The sequence below is a fragment of the Tetrao urogallus genome (assembly GCF_951394365.1).
Source record: "Tetrao urogallus genome assembly, chromosome: 5".
Classification (NCBI taxonomy): Eukaryota; Metazoa; Chordata; class Aves; order Galliformes; family Phasianidae; genus Tetrao; species Tetrao urogallus.
The window spans coordinates 42,178,326-42,190,501 of NC_136818.1; positions in this window are offsets into that span (position 1 = coordinate 42,178,326).

Here is a 12,176-nt window from a genome sequence, read left to right on the forward strand (position 1 = left end):
AGAACCAAAGAACATCAACTGGTAAAAAAAAATCTTAAAAAGAAATACTAACAAAAAAAATCAGACTTCATCTTACTTTGGAAATGAGCTTTCAATGTTAGGTCTCCGCATTTTGTGTGTATGTGCATCCAAAGGTTTGCACATATCCTATAGCCAGAGACTGCAGAAGCCAACTGAGAATTCTTATTTGAATGAGTGACTTTCAGAACATTCCATTGATATCCAAACTTATAACAAGATTGTAGACACTGTTCCTGTACTATTATCACCACATTAACTTGTTCACTTCTCTAGACACTGTCTCTAGTGTAACTTTAATGTACCAATGTGGTCATGTGACTGTTCTGATTTTGGAGAACATGTTGAGCAGGAGTTGGATGGCAGAATAAGAGAACTGCTAGAAATTCAGGATGCCAACAACTCAAGTGCACTGTCCCTCTTCCATGCACATTTCCTTCCAGCTTATCTATTTTGTATTCAATAACAGATCTGATGGCAAGAATTCAAAATATAAAAATATTGCTGAAGTGAATTCAGAAGCAGCATTTGGAGAAAATATTTCTTCTCATTGAATGGGGTACTGTGAGGATGAGAAATCTAATGCAAACATACAAGTTATTTCCTTCACTTTTATACAATCGTTTTACAGCAATGCAAAAGTTTATACATCTTCCTTTTTATTCTAAATCATCTCACAAAAAGTCACAGAGCATCCCAGACATCAAGTGGGCAAGATGAGTATCTGGACTTTGGCTTATTTTTTCAAACACAATATGCTGTGCAACTAATCTGAAGCACAGCCATTGCTCATTAGCACAAATAATGGGAGGTAGGAAATCTTGAGACATCCTGATGTCTGAAGCAAGAAAACAAACAAAAAACCCACACTGTACCAATACAAGCCACACCTGAAAAAGTAATTAAATGGGATTTAGAAATAAAGCTTTAACTGCTCAGGAATAACTGAAAATAAAAGATCATATTCCTTTCTTGCTTTGCAGAAAAATCCAACTTTGATTTTCCAGTTAAAAGTAGTAGCATATATATCTCTAATGAGTAGAATTTGTTCCTGTGGATAAAAAAAAAAAAAAAAACTAATTTTTTTTTTTTAGAAACTAATTACTTCACTGTAGGGAACTGATGCTACTCAGTTTGCTCAACAATTGGACTTAAAATCAGCCCCACTCATTAGTAACTAATGTTGTGGCACAGCAGTTCTTGATAATAAAACAGTTAGAAGGAAACAACTTCCAATGCAGACACCATACTGATATTGCAGCTTCACTTAAGGGGACTTGCTCAGTGCTGACTATCACCTTAAAGGTTAAGTTGCTAAAGTAGAATTCTGGGAAGGATCTGAATGCAGTTAAATAGCTCTGGAGACGCTATTAAAATTTTCTTTGCACGCATATCTACACAGCTTTGATTCCAGCTTCTGAGGTAGATCTGAAGACAGTAGCCTGATTCATCCAGAATGTTGACTACATGACATTCCTAAACAAAAGTTGTAGTATACAGTAGAACCAGTTCATATCCACTTTAGGCCTAATTTTGCCTATACACTAACAACATAGCAAAAAAGACAAATCCTTTATTTAATTACTTTAGATCAGGTTTAATAGAAACATATATGTTACTAATTAGCAAGTTCAAACTTGAGTTATAATCAGAAACTTATCCTTTTTCTATAATATTTGATAATATTCTCTGAAGACTGATCCAAGCTCTTAAACTGTTAGATTAAGAAAATTGAACATGGAGGACAGCCATGACAAGTACGCAGCCTATTACAGATTACTCCATCATTCAAGGTGGATGATCTTTGAAGGAGACTTGCGGAAAGTACAACCACGACTTGGTGATTTATTCATCAAATTAGGGAGACAGCTCACTGGGGCTTAGGAATTTTCTTTCACCTTGTACAAAACACTTCACCCAAGTAATATCCATGTGCTTGCTAGATTTAGATGTCTTATTTTTCTACTCTCTCCTCTTGTAAGGCTAAGATTTAGAAGTACAAACTGCAAAAACTGCATGCTGATGGTATTACAGTAACTGCAGTTGCTCAATTTTACTAAAAATTTTTGTGCTGGTATTTCAGGTGAAACATACAGTATACTCACATGAGCCATAACTTTTAATCTCTTTTCTACCTGCATGTGAATTCCCTTTACATTGGAAATTATCAACAAACACTGAAATGGATTAAACCATTCGTTACAATAGTCACACCATGCAAGCTACAAAAGAAAAAAAATCTTAGATTGTTTTGCTCAAATCATTACAGTACCATAATACTCCTATTATGAACATTTCTGATTGATACCAACAGCTCTTAGGACCAGGTCTGAAGCAGATACAGGTAGTTAACAGTTAATAGAATTTGGTACCAAAATATACCAACCATAAAGAAGTAAAAGGTGGCAGGATCCCGTTGGAGGTCTTTTTATCAATCCATGCTGCACACATGTATAAGCAGAATTCATCTCTTCCTATATATGCATGTGTGTATACGTATAATCCATTAATCATTGTCTGTGCATTTGAAATAAAATATTGACACAAACCTGTTTACTTTAAATTTACTTCTACACTGAGTCTGAAGAGATAACAAGACTCAGACACATTCAGAGCTTTAGCACGTAAGAACCCCAAAAGAATAATTTAAGCCTCTCTTGAGTAAGATCATTTAATAACTCTTTAGATGTTAAGAGGTTTTGTATGCTTTTAAAAAAATCATTTCCCAATTGCAATGTCATGATATTGCCTCTGAGAACTAAGAGATAAAGTGATACACACATGCTGAACACATGGATATGAAGGAAGTGGTTACCTTGGCAACAACAGCCATGTAAAAGCCTCCCTCTACTAAATTAGAAGAGTGAATATTGGAAAAAATGTGGTTTTCTCCCCAGTCAGATTCTGAAAATAGGTTATTATATTTCCCTTATAGATTTTCAGAGCCTTCAACTTTCTGTAGTTAAACTGCGCTTGCTTTATCCTGTGTATCTCAAAGTTCTCTAGTATTTGGTTCCTATTCGTGTCTTCATTCAAATATACTTTTTCCTATTCAGATAAAGGTGCAGATATTTGAGTAGATTAAGTTTGCCAACACAGCATGCAAGTCTGGTTACCACGTATACTGCAAACATAAATAAAACAAAATCACTTAAGTGTTCTGAAAAGTAGCTTTCAATCTGTTATTTAGAAAAAAAATGTACTCATAGCCAATACAGAGAGCATTTTTAGAGAGTCCCTAACAAATAAAAGAACGATTTCAACCAAAGGAATTCCATGTGCCTAAATCATTTAGCTGTTGCTGAAAGCCCTACATCATTTAAGAGAACATATACCAGAAAGTGCTCTCTCAGGACTCTCTGTCAAACCCACCTTCATTGCAAACTATGTGCTATTTGGCTTGGAAGAGCCCAAGAACACCCTTTTCACACGTGCTATGCACTTTAAGCCCCACGCAATACTTCCAGAAGCTAGCAAGTTAATGATCTGTAACAAAAGACTAAGAATCACAGCTAACGTGTGACAAAAAGAGAGCAGGTGACCCGAAGGACAACAATAAATAAAATCTCTGCCAATACTGCTTCCAATTCCATGCACAGTTGCTATTTAGGCTTAAGAATTAAGACTAGAAATCTGTTCAGTTTATGGAGGGGCTGTTTGAACCAAAAAGCATAGCACCCATAACAGTGCAAAGAAAATCATTGAGCAATGCTCTACTCCATACCATGAAAGAGAAGCTCACTGTGGACAACAGCAGCAGAAAGTGCATGCAGCACATCATACTGCGATGAGCACAGTCAGCACTGTACAGTCCTCCTTGTTATATTAGAGGCGCTGGAAAAGATCTGAGCCACAAAAACACTAAATGTATGGCTGCAGCTCTACCAGCAACATTCCTCCTGATTTCTCATCAGTAACATTAGGAATGTTAAATTAGAAGCTTAAATAGGAATTGAGGAATAAAGTACATAAATTCTTGAGAAAATCTGGACCTCAGTGCTTTACTTAAGTTTTGCAGTCCTCGGTGATTCTCTCCTGCCAGCTGTAAGACAACTCCATTTTAAGGACAGCACTTGAAAGAAACAGAACTCTTTCTTCTCAAAAGGTTTTCAGTGCGAGCGCTTGAAGAAAACTCCAAAATCAGTTTATGGCTGTTGTGCTGCTCATTCTCAATAAGCATGAAACTTTCTTCACTGACGTCACCTGCATTGTTCACTAGTGGAGCCTCACTGACAGCACACGATGAAGCCAGATTGCTGCTAAGAGAACGTGTTTGCTAATTTATGCCATGCTTACTTCCTTTTCCTGGTCATTTGGAAACTACTTATAAATCCTGTTATGCTGGTATTGTTCATTTGAGTAGAAATGCTATTATAACATCGTTTAGCCCTTCCACCCTTCCCACAGAGTTAACTGTTTGTGAGCAGATAGTCAATTACTGAAATTCCTTTCCAGCGGTGATTTGCTGCTGCTATAGTGTTCACAAAACAGAGCACACAGATGTGGGAAAGCTGCACTAAGGAGGACAAGGTACAAGGACCATATGCTAACAAATGGCAGATAGAGTAGGTATCCAGATGAGGAACAGACAGTGCAAATTATGGTTTCAATTGGCTCAATAGGTTAATGCACAATTCTGAATGGTCTTACAGATGTTTCTTAAAATAATCAATTCAACCAGACTACAATGATGCTTCGTGCCACAGTACCATAATTAGCTCCAGTCTCCTGGTACAATTAGAAAAGCAACAGCTGCTGAGCTATCCTATAATCTGAGTTCAGGGAACTTCTTCAGTTCTACCTCTGTTGGATAGGTGGGAGTGTTCATGCCTTTCTGCCTCCATTAGATTGCAAAACTGAAGTTTTGCAAACTGAACGTTCAGTCCCATCACAGAACACGCATAAAGCTGATGTTTAATAGGATGATTCTATGTATATTATCATAGTAAGGAAATAATCACAAAATATTATAGCTAAGGAGATAATATTTCTTATCTATATTCTTATCCAGAGTTAAATATTGGAGCACCTGATTCCAGACTGTAAATGTTTTTATATCTGTTAATTACTGGACTAAGTTCTATTCCCTTTCAAGTAACTTGCAAACATCAGGGTACTGTAACTCTACAACCACTGTTGAAATTAATAAAAATAATGAACTTTAGCTTAGTGCTAGATAGATTAGAAATTGGTATTTTGTCCATATATTTGTTCTTACAAGGACTGAAGAAATTCTAAGAGGAGCAAAACTTTATGGAGAGGCATTATTAATAATGTCAGATGCTCATGCACACACTGCTCTACTGATTGACTCTTGCTGATCTAAGGTTGCTGGATGAGCATTCAATACTATGGTTGCCCATTTAAGAAGCGTTGATAGTACATATTTCTAGAACATTGTTTTTGAGCAGAAGTGTCATACTCAAGAGCTGCTGGAGAGATAGCACTACACCTAGTATTCTGACATTAAGGGAACTGCCACACAAAATTGAAATAAAGGTCTCTCTTATCCAGTATAGTCGCAGTAGCAGACATTACAGAAAATGTATAAAAGAAAGAAGACAAAACCAGGACGATCTTTTGGAAGCTGCCACCAAAGGTAACTATAGACAACTAACAGTCTACAAAGAGCAGTTTTGCTGTGACAGTGATACAGGATGTAAATGAAATACCCAAATTCAAAATTCCTAAGCTATCTTACCTCTTGTTTAGAGCAACATATATTTGACACATAGACTCCAATAGTACTTATTATTAAAAAGCATAGTAAGAAACTTCATTTTCTTATGATTACAAAGTCAATTTATGCTGAACAAAAACCATAAAGCCACTAAGCACATCAGTGGAACTGTTTACTTATTCTACAATGGTACAGTGCCTAAATTGACTGGCTAGGCAGCAGTGAGAAGGGAAACAAAGGTGCAGAGACATGACCAGATTTACTCCCAGGCACATCCCAAAAGGATACCAGAAAATGTAAGCAGAACATCTGAGTTCTGAATGAGACATCTATACTGAAATTTACACTGTGCCTCTATGTTGCCTTTACATGCCTCAGCAAAACTGCAAGGGCTGCTCTGAAAATAATTATTTTATGATGCTGGCCCACAGCATCAGAGGAGGTTGTTGGTGGTATGGCAGTAGAGATTGAACCTTCCTACCAATATACCATTACATGTTGTTGCCATGTGACAGATGACAGCAGAGGGGCTGTCTGATAGAACGGCATCTGACATGGAAGTGCATGTGAAGCAAATGCATAGAACTTAATTCCCCCATGAGGAAAAAATGGCACACAGTGACATTCATCAACACTTGCTGAATGTTTCTAGAGATCAAACAGTGGATGTGAGCACGGTGAGGCAGTGGGTGCTGTGCTTCAGCCGTGTTGACAGTGGATTGCATCTGCTGGTACAGACTTTTATGAGCACAGCATGCAGGCTCTTGTTCACTGCTGGTGAAAATGCATAGCAAGTGGCAGTGACTGTGTTGAAAAATAGCACTTTGTAGCTAAGAATTTGCTTTATCAACTGGTGTTACTGTGCTCTTTGTGTCTGTTGTATTTTCCATGGAATTAAATAGAAGGCTGTGCAACCTATTTATATAGTGTATCTGAACATTACTACATTTGAACTTACATTATTCTTAGATAAAGGACCTACCAGACTAAGCAATACATGAAGTAACTTAATACAAGAGATGACCTGGGTGTCCTATTTTATGCTTTTAAAAAAAAAAGTAGGTGTCAAAATTAATATGTTTGAGGAAGCAGAATAAACAAGGAAGAGACAGCAAATAGTCACACTTAAGCAACCGTGTGCAGCTTGTTACCAGAGATCTGCTTTCCAACACCAAATAATAAAATTATACTTTTTGTGTTGTTAATTATATGCAAATTAAAATTGGGTGCACATTAATGCGAAGAGTTGAATATCCATTTAATCAGATCCTCCCTGCAGGGTCCAATGATAAAAATGACAGAAGACTTGCATTACTAATTCTGAATTTCTCACATCTTGCACATGCTTACCTTGTAAACGAACTACTACTGTGACACCTGCCTGCTGGGCTGAAGGCTTATGTTGATTAGGTCTATAGGAGCTAGCAGTAATCCTCCTGAAGGAAAAGTTCAGTTCCCTGAGCTGGGAAGCCTGAAGAATGAATCCTTATAGTAATAGGAATCATTTTGTTGATGATACTGATAAAAACCTAAGACCTAAGTTCATTAGATGAGAACTTATGCTGTACCCTATTTTAACACGTTCCATGGTGAGGCCACCCACCTGTTTAAATCTAGTTTCTTTTTTTTTTTTTTTTTTTTTTTTTAAATGTGTTTGGAAACACTTCTCTCACTTTCTATCTGACCACACATCTAATCTTCCTCAGTTTTTCTTTCCTGAAGATCTGCTAAGTACCTCCCCTTTTCTCCATCTCTATTTTTTTTTTCAGCTTTCATCTTAACTTCTAATTTGAGCATTGAGATAAACTTTCCAAGGAATAGAAGGGCAAAAACCTCCTTCATGTAGATTCTTTCTATTAATAATAGTGACAAGAGGCCCCTTAACCCTGTTTAATAGGTAAAAAGACAAGTGGCAGGGAAAGAAAACAGAAATTTATACAAATGAGACCATATTCTATTATGCTGCCTCACATGGTGACAGCACAGACTCATGAATTTTCATCCAGCATGACAGCCAAGATCACTCCCAGGGTCTTACTGCAGAGAATGCAGATTTCTCTTTCTTCCCACATCATAAGGCCATTGAAATCAGCGCCAGTTGAACTGGTCTCTCACAAAGCTGCCCATAAACATGATGAGAATGAATTCTTTTATTTTCCACTGTACTGTTATGGCAAAAGTATTCCCTGTTGTGATGGTAAATCCCAGTACCTGACGAGAGATTCCTCACTGTCAAGCTGTGCAGCTTAGCAAAAGAACCCCAGGCAATCCTGTTCAGCAGCTAATACCAGGATAAGACTGAGTTAGGAAGGGATCATTTGAATTGTTTCAATTTCAGACAAATAAGATGCTCTCAAGATGGAAGATTGTTCCAAGTGGGTGCTGAAACTCTCTATGACAGCAAGCCCTGTTGCCATCACTCTCTCCTGGGAGAGGGAATTTCTCCTGTGTGTACTGCTGTATGGAAGTGGCACAGTAAAGTAATCTGGGCACCATCCCAGTGGTGGCATCCCCATCACATCCCAGCCTCTAGAAGAAACTCAACTCTTATTCTATCAGCAAGCTAAACTCAGTAATAAAGTATTTTTTCCAGTGCCATTTAAAAAGCATAAAATATTTCACCATGGATATCACAGCTCAGCCCAGATGCTAATACACTTTATTTGCTCATAGCATGTTCTACCCTCTGCTTTTCTTGAAATAAATCCTGGAGAAAACACTTACTTAAGCTACAATAAAACACAGTTTAAAATTCTATCTCTATTTCCTTGTGTTAGTGATTGCTAATCCAGAACTGACTACTAAATAAGCAAAACAAATGTTATCTAAAAATTTTCTAAAATGATGGATATTTTGAAATATCTAATTACAGATGAGATAAATACCTAATTATAGACTTTGTAGAGAATGTATTCTTTCCTCATTAAAATGTAATAACTATATATTCCACAAAACATTCATTTTAACCAGAATTTTAAGATGCAATTGTGTTGAAACTTACTAACAGAAGTATTTAGTTCCTAGATCATTGATCTAATATGGTGTAATTAATCCTTAAAGACTGTTTTGATATGTCCATTCAGCCACTGCCATGAGAAACACAGCTACATAGGTAAGCTGATTTGTTGAAGGAATCATTATTTTACCTTGCTTTGTCCTTCTGAAAACCTGTTTTCTTGGTGTGCCTGATTCTACTTCTCTTTCATATTTCAGTTTTAATCATTTTTAAGTTTCATCTGTGCAATGTTTTGACTTTATTAATTTTGTATCCACTATAAATGATGTTCAGTGCCAAAAACAGAGTGACAGTGTTCTCCTGCTATCCGGGGAAAAATAAATATATAATACAGATGATGATAAAATCTCGTAATTCTAAAACTTTCAAGACACAGTGAAAGTCACTCAAAGTTGCCTGGACATCTACAGATGGATTTGAGTGATCAATTCCACTGTCCAAGCGGGTAGACAATGCTCAACTATACTGAAATACTGTCACATCTATCTAAACGCTTTTAAAAATTTGGTGCATACTGAGTACAAGTAATTCACTACAGCTACTTTCTCTGTCATTTTACTGTTGAGAACTCAAATCAAACTTCTTCAAAATGTGCTTTTAAAAAATCACATACTCATGCCAGATAAGGAGATTTTCCTTAATGAATTTCTTCATTTTAATTTGAAGGAAAAAAGACATTCTTCTAAAAAAAAAAAAAAAAAAAAAACCAAAAAACAACTCTTCATCAAATAAACTATCCTCAAGCAGACAAACACATTGTTTATCATTCATAAAAAGTAAGAATTAGTATGAATAAACAGATACTTAAATATGTTTCTAATATACCCTCCTTAGGAGGATATACTACCAAATATTATCAGAATGTATTTGGTTGCAGATCAGCATTGTTTATACTCAACAACAGGGCTAGAACTTTCTTTAGGAGAATAATTAAGAACAAATTAAAATTAATTATTTAAATACAGGTTTCCTGCCTGCTGACTTAAATCATGATTAAAATTGGTGACTTAAATCAAGCTATCCTGCTGAGAGCTACTAAAAAAAGTTTTCTGAATTGTAATCAAATAATACGCAGCCTTCAGTATTAATTGGAGCGTTTTATGGTTAGGCCTGATATCTGAAATGAGACACGCAAGGGTTTCCATGAGTCTGAATTCTTAATTTCTCATTTCTCCTTTAGTTCTATTTGCCAGTTACAGAATTTTATTGCATAACTCACTTGTGCAGAAGACTGTGCATGAGATTGGAATCAATTAAACTGCATTGTAGGAGAAAGCATTTCATAGAATCATAAAGTGGCTCGAGTTGAAGAGAATCTTAAGTCATCTAGTTCCAACCCTGCCATGAGCAGAGTTATCACCCACTAGATCAGGTTGCCCAGGACCTTATCTCATCTGTATTTGAATGCCTCCAGGGATGGGGCATTCACAATCTCTCTGGGCAGTCTGTTTCAGCACCTCATCATCCTTTGTAGTGAAAAATCTCCTAGCAGCTAACCAAACTCTCTCCTCTTCCCATTTAAAGCCATTCTCCCTTGTACTATCACTATCAGACCTTGTAAAAATTTAGTCTCCCTCCTGCTTGTAAACATCCTTCAGTTACTGGAAGGCCCCAGTGAAGTCTCCCCAGAGCCTTCTCTTCTCCAAGCTAAAGAAGACCATTCCATTGACCTTTCTATATAGGAGAGGTGCTCCAGACCTCTGAGAATCTTCACAACAGTCCTCCGAGTCTACATCAACAGATCTGCTTCCTTCCTTTACTACAAGTCCCAGGTTTGGTCACAGTGCTCCAGATGCAGCCTTACAAGGGTAGAGTAGAGGAGAAGAATCCCCTCCCTCTCCCTTCTTCCACCTCTTTTGATGCAGCCCAGGATACTGTCAATAGATTGTCTGCAAACTGAAGTAGTTTCAGGTGAACTAATAATCTGGGTGCCTTGGTAATCTCCATTTACAATTATTATGTTAACTAAAGAATCTGGATATTTGTAATTGCTAAGGAAAGTCTTCTTGTAATACCTATGCATCCCTCTTGTGGGCTACTGCAACTATTTTTCCCATGTTATTCCTCTATAGTTATCTCAGTACCTAATGCATAGCCCCTTAAGTGTTCACTCTTAAGCCTGAACAGCTCCAAAATCTCATGCTTCCCACTAGCAACTCCTCTTTACTTCTCAAAGCAAACTTTACTACAATTTACTTAATATTCAACCTTATTATGCTTAAAGGAGCTCATATCTGTGTATCCATAATTTTCATGTGGAAATTAAAAACAGATGATTATTAGGAAAAGATGCAACCAGAGCATCATCCCAGAAACCATACTGAGAGAGTCTCTACCAAGAAATTTCTCCTCTTCAGCTAACTTTATCAAAATCATAGAATCATAATATCTTTAAGGTTGGAAAAACCTCTTAGATCATCTAGTTCAACTGTCAATCCATTCCCATCATGCTTACAAACCCATGTTCTTCTGTCGCATCTCCATGTTTCTTGACCACCTCCAGAGGCAGTTACACCACCACCTCCCTGGGCAGTCTGTTCTAACTCATTACTACCATTTCTGAGAATAAGTTTTTCCTAACATGCAAATTGAACCTCCCTTAATTCAAATTAAGACCATTATCTCTCATGCTAAAAAGTGTAAATAAATTGTTTTCCCACAGATATTTCTTCGTAGTTAAATATGTATCTTTATATATCTTTAAATCTTATTTAAAATAAAAAGTAGTAAGTTCAATACAGCAAAAAATGAAAATGCATCACATAAATGACACTAACAGTATCAATTTTATACAAATTACATATACAAGATAATTAACAGTTTAAAAAACACTGCTTTGGCCTCTGAATCTCTAATACTGCAGAAAACAAACAAAACATTACTTGTAAGGTGTCAATAAAGTTTTAATTTAACAGGAAAAGGAGCAATGCAATTTTGTACAACCCTTGCTATTTCAAACTACTGAAACCCTATAAAAGCAACTCAGTTACAATTCTGTCCCATCTCCACCTACTTTTAGGGCTTCAAAACAGTGAATAACAAAAAATATTTTTGTAGCTCTCTGTAACTCTCCATTTAAAGCCATAGGTGATACTATGAGCTTGTAAATAAACATACAGTTATGGAGTCAAAGATAGAAAGATCATGCATCTGTTGGCATAATGGGCAAAACAGATGGCTTACGGAAAACTAATTTAATTATTACCAATTGAAATATGAATACTGTCAAACAGTGACAAAGGCAAACAAACAAAAACAAAACAGCTTTCCCTCACCCTACCTCCTTTTCCCCAGGCTCCACTTTGCTCCTGACTCTTCACTCCTTTCCAAACAGGGAGTGGGTGGGTAATTTGAATAACATTGTTTCACCTTCATCTTTAATTATTTTGTCATTGCTCAGGATTTAAAAAATAAAAAATAAAAAAAAAATAAATAAATAAAAAAAAAAGAAACAAAAAGGAA